This window comes from Jaculus jaculus, chromosome 14 (genome assembly GCF_020740685.1).
Source record: "Jaculus jaculus isolate mJacJac1 chromosome 14, mJacJac1.mat.Y.cur, whole genome shotgun sequence".
NCBI lineage: Eukaryota > Metazoa > Chordata > Mammalia > Rodentia > Dipodidae > Jaculus > Jaculus jaculus.
In genome coordinates this window covers 8,338,090-8,350,951 of record NC_059115.1, presented here as the reverse complement: position 1 = coordinate 8,350,951, position 12,862 = coordinate 8,338,090, and the positions used below count along the sequence as shown (strand labels likewise).

The 12,862-nt window shown below is 41.7% G+C and overlaps 1 non-coding gene across 1 annotated transcript; it reads left to right on the top strand.

Annotated features, from left to right (window-relative positions):
- Window positions 1-12,044: 12,044 nt before the first annotated feature.
- Window positions 12,045-12,235, top strand: LOC123454991. Its single transcript, XR_006633626.1, has one exon. It is a non-coding gene; the product is annotated as a U2 spliceosomal RNA (small nuclear RNA).
- The last annotated feature ends 627 nt before the right edge of the window (window positions 12,236-12,862 follow it).

Genomic DNA, 12,862 nt, shown 5'->3' with positions numbered 1-12,862 from the left:
TTAATTTCCCCTCGTGTCCTTGTTCAACTCCTTGCTGGTTGGGGCAAGAAACAATCATGGCAATTTCAATCCACATTTCTGTAACTGATCACATGACATTAGCTGGTATTTGCAATTGCCTTCTTCTACTACCCATTCTCTATTTCCTCCACCTTCAGCAAGCACCTCTCCGGGTCTTGGTTCTTTACCTGGAGGAGTGATACATACCTTCATTTCTGAAGGATCTGGGCCATTTATCACACTACCTCAATTGGGTTGTTGTAGTTGTCCATTGACTTTGGGCATCTGATGCCCTTGAATGAACAGGCTGATGTCCATGACGGTCACATCTTGCCACGGGCCTCTCTCTAGTCTGCATTTCAGTGTAACCGTTTCAGTGAGATTCTGTCACCAGTGCATTCAGAACTGCTCATCCCTCATCATGGCTGCATTTACATCACAGCAGAATCATTTTTTATATTCTCCAATCATTTCCCTTTTATACTGTGGACCATACAGTACCCTTAAATTGTCTAAGAGAATTTCATAGTATCAGATATATAGTATATACTTAATACATAGCTCTTCAGAAAATTAATTAAATGAAGATGGTATTAACTTGATCTGATTTTAACAGATGAGGAAAAAGTACCCAGCACAGTATACATGGGTCAAGATATGAAGCCAATAATATACACAATGGAACTCATATTTTATTATTTGATGTATCAGATAAATTATTTAAATTTATTTGACTAGCATATTGACTAAACCAATTAGGTACACAACACACAAATACAGTAATTAATATGATGGCATATATATATATATATATATATATATATCTTATATATCTTCAATTAGTATGAATATAACAGTATATCCTATCTGTAAATGGGACCCAGTGAACATCCATGTTTATACCCATGCTCACAATCATCTTCAATATGAGAGTAGCTTCTGTTCTTGATTCTTTCTGCCACATGCCACCCAAAACGTACCTGACTGCTAGAAAGCCATACAGAATTCTGAGCTACAAAAGTCTTGGTAAATCCAATAAGGCTGACAAACTAATAATTCAGGTCTCAAGAGAGACTTCAGGGATGCTACATAACAGCCCCCCCCCCCAAACACACGCAAATGAACGTAAACTAATCCAAAACCCAGAATATCTCATGTACTGTATGCCTGTTCCATGCAACAATTTCTGCTTAGATTTCTCTTTTATTCTTTGTCTTGAAAAATCTCCACAAGCTCTTGTATGGCCAATCTGGACTACCGTAACAAGATGTTTCACATTGTTTTCTCAAACTTCTGCTTAGAATTGAATTTTATCAGAGTCCTGGATGCTGGAAGTCTGAAGCCAGGGTGCAGCAGGGCCATTGTAAAGCTCTCCTTGGCCTGTAGCCTCAAGGCTTCTCCCTTGTGCTCTCATCGTGTTTTATGTAACTCTATGCCTAACAGTTGTTTTTTGAGTACAGGAGTCATATTAGATTATGGCCCACCATCCTATCTCCATCATGAGGTACTGAGGGATAAGACATCAATAGGCAAATTTTGTTGGAAGACTTTTTAGCCTGCACATCTTGGCTGATACTCCATCGTTGTACAAAAGTTCTATCAAACACTAGTATTAGCACTCACTGAATGTGGGTATGCCCTCTATGATTTGCATTCCCTATAGCTTCTAAATATTGAGGCTTTAAAATGCCATGGATATCAAATTTTAAATAAATTTTCACAGAGCTTATGGTCATATTTGCAATCTTTAGTACTTCACTGAAATGGCTTTGGAGATTCACATTCTCTTAGTTGCAAAAAACTTCTTACTGTTTTAATTTAATGACTGAAAAGTAACTATCAAATGTTATCTTCATTCAAATCATGTTGATATAATATATAATTTATTAACTTTCCTGATTGTGAAAAAATATCAGCAAACTCATATTCTGTACCAGCCACCATTCTTGAAAATGAAGACTCAGGAACCACAATTAGCTGGAAAAAATTATTGTTATCTTCAGACCAGGCTCATGAAACCTAAGTGAACAACTATCATAGCCAGACATCATGTAAGAACATTTGAGAAGAGTGGCTCACAAGGGAGTAAAAGGCATATTGTTATATATAGGAAATCCATGGCTAAATAAGTCATTGACATTGGTCTATTAATTAACTCCTGGCTGAGCCAAATCAACCTTTTAAAAAAAAAATGGAGGTAATAAATTCACCTTGGGTCAGCTTGTACCTTCCCAGTCAATGAAAGGAAACAGATGATAACTTGTTTGGAGAAGGACATATTACCCCTTTTCATCTTTTCTTACTTTGACACTTTTCATCCATAAGTTCATTCCCAACCTAGTCAGTACTAATATTCTGACAGAGTTAAGCATTGGGATTGAGGGTTTAGTCTCTAACGTCCATGACCTCAAATTCCAATGGGCCTCATAGATTATTAGCTAAAATATGTTATCATACCATTATGAGAAAACAATTGTCAAAGGTAGAAGTGGTCTGAAAATACAAAAATTTCATGCCTAATGGGATCATTGTAGTAATTCAATTATGAGTGACTCTTGGAATCAAATCAGAAGTTTGTCTGTGACAATGTGTGCATGATCACTGTTAACTGTCATTAGTGTCATTATGTTAACTCCTGCTGACTCTCCATGTTGCGTCACAAATACCAACAGTGTCTGCGCGAGACCAAAAACCAAGCAGGTTCACCTGCTGGAAGAATTATTCTAGAAAAAAAAAAATGAGAATTTATGACTGTTTTGTGGTATTATGTCCCAAATATTGCTAGATCTGCTTCATTGTGTCTCTGCCAAAAACATGATGCCATTCCATGGCACCACCTTGTTACACAAGCCTTTTTCCTGTTCTTACCATTTCACACCATCTTCATGTAAATGCAATGATTAACCTCGCTAAATTCTGACTTCTATAGGAAATCCAAGATTACATAACACCTTCTGTTAGGGCCATGTCTTACTTCTAGTTTAGAGAAATCTGTCTTCTCACAGTCTGGAGCCTGATGCTCTAAGGTCAGCATTCATTGTTCTCTCCTGGAGTCAGCTTCTCTTGGCCTGTAGAAGGTGATGCTTCCGGGGTCACGTCTCTGTGCTTCAGTCCGTGTCCAAGTCTCCTCTGGTCAGGACACCAGTAATATGGTATTAGGGAAATCTTCACTGAGCTTCATGTTTTGTATTTAAGGACCTTATATCATGACATACCTCAGGTCTCTTATCATTTTTTATGAGAGACTGCTGGTAGGGCTTCAGCATACAAACTGTGGTGGATGATTGAACCGAAAACACTCCTCTCCCTGCCCTTGATTCCACTCATGTTCTTTCCCCAGAAACCTCGTCTCCAGATGTGCAAACAAAGGACATGTCCAAGGTGGTGGGCTCTGGGGGATGAGTCACTTTCTAGAGATGTGTCCCTTTTGCAACCCTTCATGTCCTGTGCCCCAACCAATCAGAGATGTACAACTGTAACGGTTTCTTGCCTAGCCAATCATTTATAAAGATTACCTAACCTACCTAAAATTCCTCTAGTTGTGCTGAAAAGGGGCCTGTAGGCTCCTCTTGTGTCACTATTTTGTATGAATGGTTGACCCCCACAAGCTGGCTGATTCTGCAGAATAAATGCTCTTTGTTTTTACATACTACTTGAGTCTGGGGTCTTTCTTCAGCTATTCTTGGACCCTTACAGTTGACAGTTGTTATCTTTTGCAACTTGGAATACATCATTCCAAGCACTTCTGGCTTTTTTTTTTCTCAATTTTATTAAACATTTTCCATGATCATAAAAAATATCCCATGGTAATGCCCTCCCTTTCCCCCTTTTCCCCTTTGAAATTCTATTCTCCATTAAATCCACTCCCAATCTCAATAAGTCTCTCCTCTATTTGGATGCCATGATCTTTCCCTCCTCTTATGATGGTCTTATGTAGGTAGTGTCAGGCACTATGAGGTCATGGATATCGAGGCCAAGTTTTTGTCTGGAGGGAGCACGTTGTAAGGAGACCAACCCTTCCTCTGGCTCTTACATTCTTTCCACCACCTCTTCCGAATTAGACCCTGAGCCTTGGAAGGTGTGATCGAGATGTTACTCGGTACTCTAATTACTTCTTTCCAGCACCATGATATCTTCTGAGTTGTCCCAAGGTCACTGCCATCTGAAAAGAGAAGATTCTCTACCCAAAGTGAGAGTAGCATGAATATAAGGGTATGAATATTAAGAGAAGTGCTTACTGGGCAGTTTGATAAGCATAGTATATACACTTATCCAGACATCAGCAGATGTTACAACCCTAGGGCTCATGAATACCCCTGTTTAAGGTTTTCAGTATCAGGGACGTATTCCCTCCCTTGAAGTGGACCTCCAGTCCAATTGGAGGGCAGTTGGTTTCCACCATGACAGACGTGTCACTACTGCACCCATTGGCTCATTTGGCCTGGCTGGCCAATTATAAGGCTTGCACTGTCCACTGTTGAGTATCTTCACTGGTGGTGTATCTTTCTCCCATTGAACTGCATGTAGAATGGCTTCTTCCAGCTTTCTGACAGCTGGTCTACATGGAAGAGGTTATCAGCTCAGTTCCAGCAGGATTTCTCAGTGGCCTTGCAGCCCAAGTATGTGGATTCTTCAGCAATAGGGTCTTACCATCTATTCCTGGTGGGAAACCAAGGGCCTCAGCAATGGTGTATAATGTTTTGGGGGGCAATGGTGTATAATGTTTTGGGGGCATCAGGGACCTCCCTGGCCAACAACTCACTGGAAGGTATCCCATCCCTGGCACTGAAAATTTTCTAGCAACGATCTGTGGCCCCTGAGTGTTCCAATGTCCAAAACTGAAGGATTCCATTTGATTTATTTATATCCTCTCAGATTTTGTTTAGCCCTCCCTCCACCTTTCTTTTACTCAATCTCCTCTCCTGACCTCAGTTTGGGCCTTTTTACCCCCATTAATCTATTCTTCTACTTACATATATACAATTCCAACCTATTAAGTACCCTCCTCCATTCCCTTCTCTTCCCTTTGTATGTTCTTTTTAGCTTACTGGCCTCTGCTACTGAGTTTTTTTCTTCTCTAACACAAGCCTGATCATCTGTAGCTAGGATCCACATATGAAAGAGAACATGTGGCGCTTGGCTTTCTGGGCTTGGGTTACCTCACTTAGTATAATCCTTTCCAGATCCATCCATTTTTCTGCAAATTTAATAACTTCATTTTTCTTTACCACTGAGTAGAACTCCATTGTATAAATGTGCCATATCTTTATTATCCACTCATCGGTTGAGGGACATCTAGGCTGGTCCCATTTCCCAGCTATTATAAATTGAGCAGCAATAAACATGGTTGAGCATGTACTTCTAAGGAAATGAGATGAGTCCTTAGGATATATGCCTAGGAGTGCTATAGCTGGGTCATATGGTAGATCAATCTTTAGATGTTTTAGGAACCTCCACACTGATTTCCACAATGGCTGGACCAGGTTGCATGCCCACCAACAGTGTACAAGGGTTCCTCTTTTTCCATATCCCCACCAACATTTATGATCATTTGTTTTCATGATGGTAGCCAATCTGACAGGAGTGAGTTGGAATCTCAATGTAGTTTTAGTCTGCATTTCCCTAATGACTAGGGACATAGAACATTTTTTTTAGATGCTTATACGCCATCTGTATTTCTTCCTTTGAAAACTATTTAGTTTCATAGCCCATTTTTTAATTGGCTTGTTTGATTTCTAATTATTTAACTTTTTGAGTTCTTTCTGTATCCTAGATGTTAATCCTCTATCCGATATATAACTGGCGAAGATTTTTTTCCCATTCTGTAAGTTGCCTCTTTGCTTTATTGACAGTGTCCTTTGCAGTACAAAATCTTTGTAATTCCATGAGGTCCCAGTGGTTAATCTGTGATTTTATTGCCTGAGCAATTGGGGTTGCATTCAGGAAGTCTTTGCCTATCTGCTTTTAGGATTTTCTCTTTGGTGTCAATGTTTAGAGTCTTAATGACATATGTCTTGGAGAGTGTCTCCTTTTGTCAAGTCTGTTTGGAGTTCTGTTGGCTTCTTGTATCTTGATGGGCCTTTCTTTTAAGAGATTGAAGAAGTTTTATTTAATTATTTCATTAAATAAGGTGTCCATGCTATTGGTCTGTATTTCTTCTCCTTCTGCTAGTCCAATGATCCTGATATTAGGATGTTTAATTATATCCCACAATTCTCTCATGTTCTGTTCACAGGAACTTTTGAACTTCCTGAAATTTTTGAACTCTCGAACTGTTTCTTCCATCTTGTCTTCCAGATCAGAGTTTCTCTCCTCCACTTGGCTGACTCTATTCTTGAGAGCTTCTAGAGTGTTTTGGATTTGTTCAATTAAGTTTGCATTTTCTACTACTTTTCTATGCATAATTTCCATCCCTCTGTCAAGCTCCCTTTTCACATCATTTTCTGATTTTCTTGATGATTCTTAGAATTCATCCTTGCATTTCTTTATGTCTTCATTTAGAATGGCCAGCTGATTTTTTAAGGTCTTCTTTCTTTTTACTCTCCCTCAAATCTCTCAACTCTCTTTTAACTCCTTCCAATCTACAGAGAGATGTGGCTCTTGACAGCTGAAGGAAAAACCATTAAAAACAAGCAAGAGATCCTAGATCTGCTCCAACCCCTCTGGGGCCCTACGCAGGTGGCCATCATTCACTGTCCAGGACACCAAAAAGGGGACGGACTAATTCCCCAAGGAAACAACTTAGCTGACCAGACAGCCAAACGTGTGGCCCTGGCAACTAGGATAGCCTCTGTCCTGCTAGACCCCGGAGACAGAAAACTCCCAGACGTTCCAAAATACACCTCAGAAGACTTAACGTGGATTAAACAATTAAAAGGAGCTCAACAGTCTGATGACTTGTGGAAAACAGAGGATAGCCGCCTGATTCTACCTCAAAGATTGGGACAGAGAATTCTAAAAACGATCCACCATTCTTCCCATCTAGGAATCAAGCGGATGCAGGAGTTACTGCGTAACTCCCACCTCAAAATAAAAAATGCCAGTCAGACCATTGAGCAAATTGTATCTAATTGTCAGCCTTGCTGTATGACTAATGCTACAGCTCTTCCCTCCAATCCAGGAACCAGGCTGAGAGGAACCAGATCGGGAGTGTATTGGGAATTAGATTTTACTGAAATTAGGACTGGAAAAACAGGATATAAATATCTCCTAGTGTTTATAGATACATTTTTCAGGCTGGGTAGAATCCTTCCCTACAAAAACAGAGACTGCACAGGTGGTTGCTAAGAAGATACTAGAAGAGATATTGCCCAGGTATGGCTTCCCAATCTCTCTAGGTTCAGACAACGGACGAGCTTTCATATCTCAGGTAAGTCAGGGAACAGCCACTGCACTGGGGGCCAGTTGGAAGTTGCAATGTGCTTATCACCCTCAGAGTTCAGGACAGGTAGAAAGAATGAATAGAACTCTGAAAGCGACATTGGCTAAATTAGCTTTAGAGACCGGCGCTGACTGGGTGTCTCTCCTTCCCTTTGCTCTGTTCCAGGTCCGGAACTCCACATATCATACGTGTCTGACCCCTTTTGAGATAATGTTTGGAGTGCCGCCTCCTATTATCCCAAGCCTCCAAAATGACCTTCTAGCACAAATGGATGACCAGGACCTAATTCGCTCTTTAAAGCATTTACAGTTTACTCACAAAGAGATCTGGCCACATTTAAGGGCCAGATATAAGACTGTTGCTCCCCCAAAAGCCCACAGGTTCCAACCAGGAGACAAAGTACTTGTCAGAAGATACCAACGGAAGTCCTTAGAACCCAGATGAAAAGGCCCCTACGTCGTGCTGATGACCACTCCCACAGCCATAAAGGTGGATGGCTTCACATCATGGATCCATTGGGCCCACGTAAAGCAGTTTCCCTTGCAGGCTGGAGACACATGGACGAGCCATCCTGACCTGAAGGACCCACTCAAGCTTCGCCTCCACTGGAAAGACCCAAATTGAAGCAAGTATTGTTACTGTTACTTACTGTTTGCCTAATTAATAGCCAGGTTTGCTGGGCTGCTAGCAACCCTCATCTCCCACATAATATTTTCTGGCAGGTCATCACCCCTAGTTCCAAACAGGTGGTGATGCAAACTTGGAAAACACATCCCCCCAAAACTTGGTGGCCCGATCTGACTTTAGACTTATGTGCCCTTTTTAAGCAGGACCCCCATCACCAAGGTAGGATAGGAATACCAGGATGTGGAACTCACACTGCCATACAAAAACTACAGGGCACCTGCTTTTATGTATATCCAGTCCCCATGGATAGGAAGAAAATCTCAAAATGGGAGGGAGAATCAGATATTTATTGTAAAGCGTGGGGATGTGAACAGACTGGGACTTGTTCTTGGATAAAGCCATCACCCTTCAGCCTCATTAAGGTCCAAAGAAGCAAAGCCACTCAATGTACCACGAGGCAACCTACATGTAATCTCATTGTCATTTCCTTCACTGAAACAGGAAGAAAGGAGACAAAGTGGGATGTAGAGTTTTCTTGGGGATTGTGACTCTACCAGTCAGGATAAAACAATAGAGTCCTGTTCACCATTCTCTTAGAAATTACACCCCTATAGCCACCGCAGGCTATAGGACCCAATAAGGCTTTAACTCAAGCTGCACTGGTCAAACCCCTTGCCCCACATAATAACACCAGGACCCTACCTCCTTCAAAGCCCCATCCCCCCCCATCACAAGCCAATAAAAAGACGACACAAAAACCTCCAGGGAGGCCTGCAGAAGACATAGAAAGAAACCCTAGCAGGGATTCAATGGAGGAAGAAGAACACAACCCTCTTCTCTCCCTCTAGGACTCTACCTATCGTTTCCTTAACTCCTCTAGACCTGATCTCACCGAATCCTGTTGATTATGCCATAATGCGAGGCCCCCATTTTATGAAGGGATAGCAGTCTATGATTCATATAATGTATCATCAGATATAAACAAATGCGACAGCCAAGAAATATAAAACTTACCCTCCAACAGATATCCAGACAAGGACTATGTGTCACTGGTGCCCAATCTAACTCAATTCCCTTATGTGATCAGACCATTTTTCTCAATGCCTCTTCCTCCTATCTTATTCCCTCTGAAGACTCTTGGTGGGTTTGCAATACAGGGCTCACACCCTGCATTAATGCAGCCATGCTAACCACTGCTGAGGATTCCTGTGTTCAGGTACGATTAATCCCTAAAATAACCTACTACTCAGCTAAAGTGATAAACTGCTATCTGGGTGTAGACTTAATCAGAACAAAGACAGAACCTATTACCGCCCTGTTAATTCACTACTAGGTTTGGGACTTGCAGGAGCAGGAACGGGAATAGCTTCCATAGTGACTCAGAGGCAACAGTATGCTGACCTCAGAATAGCAATAGACTCAGACATCCAAGAATTAGAAAAGTCAATCTCCCATTTACAAGAGTCACTTACTTCCCTAGCAGAGGTAGTTCTTCAAACTAGAATGCATTTAGATTTACTCCTTCTACAACAAGGGGGACTATGTCAAGCTTTAGGAGAAGAACGTTGTTTCTATGTTGGTCATTCCAGAGTAATTAAGGAATCTGTTGGGAGCTATGAACCAAACCTTGGCCATGTTAACAGAAACCGCCATATAGCAAGTTAAGTTTCTACTTCCTCAGCTAATATTCAACTACCAGAAACAAAGGGATCATATGCTTGGCTGAATACTCCCCCTGCTGCCAGTAGCTGATGAAGAAACAAAGGTATTGTGGCTTAACCAGTAACTCTGTGATCTTTGGCCTGATTATGTCCCCTTCCCACTACAACCTTATATAAACCTACATGTAAGAATAAACTCTTGAGGCCTTGACAAACACCTAACATGGTCTCCTTCTTGTGTCTGTTTGCCTTTTCCTACTCATATTAACTTCTCCTCGGGTCCTTGTTCAACTCCCCACTGGCTGGGTCAAGTGGCGCCTGAACTTAGGGCTCAAGGTACGAAGTGTGACCTGGGCATCGCTCGAGTGGATGGCTGTCCTCGCCATTGGACTCCCCCCCCCCCGGGGGGTGAGTGAAGGTTCACATAGATCACTACAGGCAATACACCTGTAAGATCTGCTCCTCAATCACCACAGAAAAAACCCACCTGTGATACAGATACGCTAAGGTAAGACAAGTGACACAGACTTCTAGGCAAATCATTTAAAGATTATTTAGTCAGATTTGCAAGACACGAGAACTGCAGGATTTCTTTTTGCACTTCTTTTCCTCCTTTTACTTTCAGTTGGCACCATCGTGTGGAATTGCAACATAGCAACAGGGCAACTGAAGCCTCTTGGCCAGGGCTACCCTCTGGCATTGGCTGAAGGCCCCTAGGTCCCTGTGTGAATCCCAACAGCCCATTCAGGCATTGGCAAAGACCTCCTATCTAGCCTCTCTTCCTATCAACACAACTGGGTAGGCAACAGCCAGTAAATGCCCTTAGGGTGGCTGCCAGATCCTTAATTTGCGAACAGGCTTGCATCAAGCTCACGAGGAATCCCCGTGCTGGTTCTCTGACCAGGAACATTGCCCTCTGGTCTTGCCGTTTCTCCTCTTTCCTTTTCTATCATGGACCAGACCCTAAATAAGCAGGAACTTTTTATCCAGGGACTTAAAGACTCCTTCAAGACTCATGGGACAAAAGTTAAGAAAAAAGACCTTGTTCACTTCTTCCTCTTCTTAGAAGATTTATGTCCATAGTTTCCCCAGGAAGGTACCATTGATGAAAAAAGATGGGGGGGGGGGGAGTAGGAGATTGTATAAAAGACTATTATAAGACTTTTGGTCCTGAGAAAGTCCCGGTTCAGATCTTCTCCTATTGGAATTTAATAAACGATGTCCTACAGATTCACCAGTGCCAACCAGACATTTCAAAAGTTGTTAGGGATGGAAAATTCTTTCTTAAACCTAGCCAGACCCCTCCCATTCATAAACTAACTCTCAGCCATCAGGATCCCCATGCTGCAGCAGCTGCAGCAGCTACAGCTCCCTCCCCGAACTGTCCCGCCCTCCAGGCAGACATGGAGGCAGTGGTCTGGAGGCAAAGGTGCTAGGCAGGACAAATGGTACCCCTTCAACGTGCCCTTCTGTCATTGTTCCTATGCCCAAGGGTGACTCACTTGACCCACCTGCCCCTAAATCTATTTATCCTATTCTCTCCAAAACTACAGTTACCCCTCCCCCTAATGCCCCTCTTTCCCAGATGAGGAATCATGTCTAGACACTCCACCTTATCTTTACAAGCCTAAGCCATGTCACTTCTGTGCCCCTGTAACCCTTGATTGTGATTTAGAAACAGTCACCCAACAGGTGACTCGCCAACTTGCCCGGGAAGCGCAATCACTAAAAACTTTCCTTGCAGCTAAAAAAGAAAAGGCCACCTTCTTCAGAGGCCTCTTGGCAGTTCTGGAGCCCCCCCCCCCCCCCGCTTTCCCCTTCAGGTAGTCAGAATCCTTGGCCTCCCGGCAGTCTTCTTGGCCATTACCTCCATGTGTACTAAACCGGACCCTGGGGAGTTCAGGGAGTAAGGCAGGGCTGATCTAAGGTGATACAAGCCCCACCCAGCCACAACAGCGCACCAAAAAGGGGCAAAAAAAAGAGGTCACATTTAACTACAGCCTACAAAGAAATAAAGTTTTACGTAAAAAAATGTGTCAACTTTGTTACATGATATCATAAATATAATTACTAAATTTATGTTCTAGGTCAACTTCAACTTTCATAAAAAATTCTCTCTAAAGTGGTAACTTATAATATGTCAGGTATTAAAAAAAAATTGTAATGTACTTAAAAGGAGGAGACACTGACCTGACTTCTGTGGCAGCCTACCTCAAGATCACAACACAATTTGCCTTAGTTACTTCTAATGAAATCATTTCCAAGTGTGTTATTGGTATTAATGACATAAAATTGTATTAAGACTACTTTCTTGTTAGTAATAGGATTAATCAATTTGGTGTAATTTTTTAATAGCCTTATAAGAAAGATAATTAATTACTTCTTGGCCTTTTGGCTAAGATCAAGTGTAGTATCCTTTCTTATCAATTTGATATCTGATACACCCTCTATCTGAGGACAATATATTAAATGGACTTTTGGAGCTCAGAGTTGGAATAGGAGCTTGCTCTGTCTACTCCACGTATTGACCTGGTATTGCAGTACCTCAAGGAATGGTGCACCTCCTCAGGGAAATTAAAAAATAATAATAATTAATGATGGGGTAAGATTAATTGATTGAAGGAACTGGGAAGGAATATTTCAATGATTACTTGTTAAAAATGCCTTTTGAGTGGTACTTACATCAGAATGTTAAAGTATATAAATAAGGTGTGTGGATGTAAAAAAAAAAAAAGAAAGAAAGAAAGAAAGAAAGAAAGAAAGAAAGAAAAAGAAATTTTCAGGCTAAACCCAAACACCATGCCTAAAGTTAGAGGTTTTTAAACTGTTTACAAACTCTTAAAGAAAAAAAAAAAAACTAATTTTCAGGCTAAAATATGTTGGGATAGCTTGCTTAAGCTTTATCAAATTTAAGCACCATAAGGGAAGGTCCCTTTCTGACCACTTCTGGATTCCCTGAGAGAAAAACCTGACTTACATAGAGGTTGGAACCATAACCGTTATCACTAAGGCCGTGCCTTGCTCTCCGGCCACATAGGCCCTGCCTCCCCTCCCCAAAAGGTACCAGGGGCCAAAGATTGTGGGGAAAAGACATCCCACAGGAGGAGTCAGGTCCCTACTCCTCCAGTTGGTTAATGCCCTCCGCTGCAAAGTGGGCCTCCCATCTTTTTGTATAAAAGAAGCGAGGAGATGT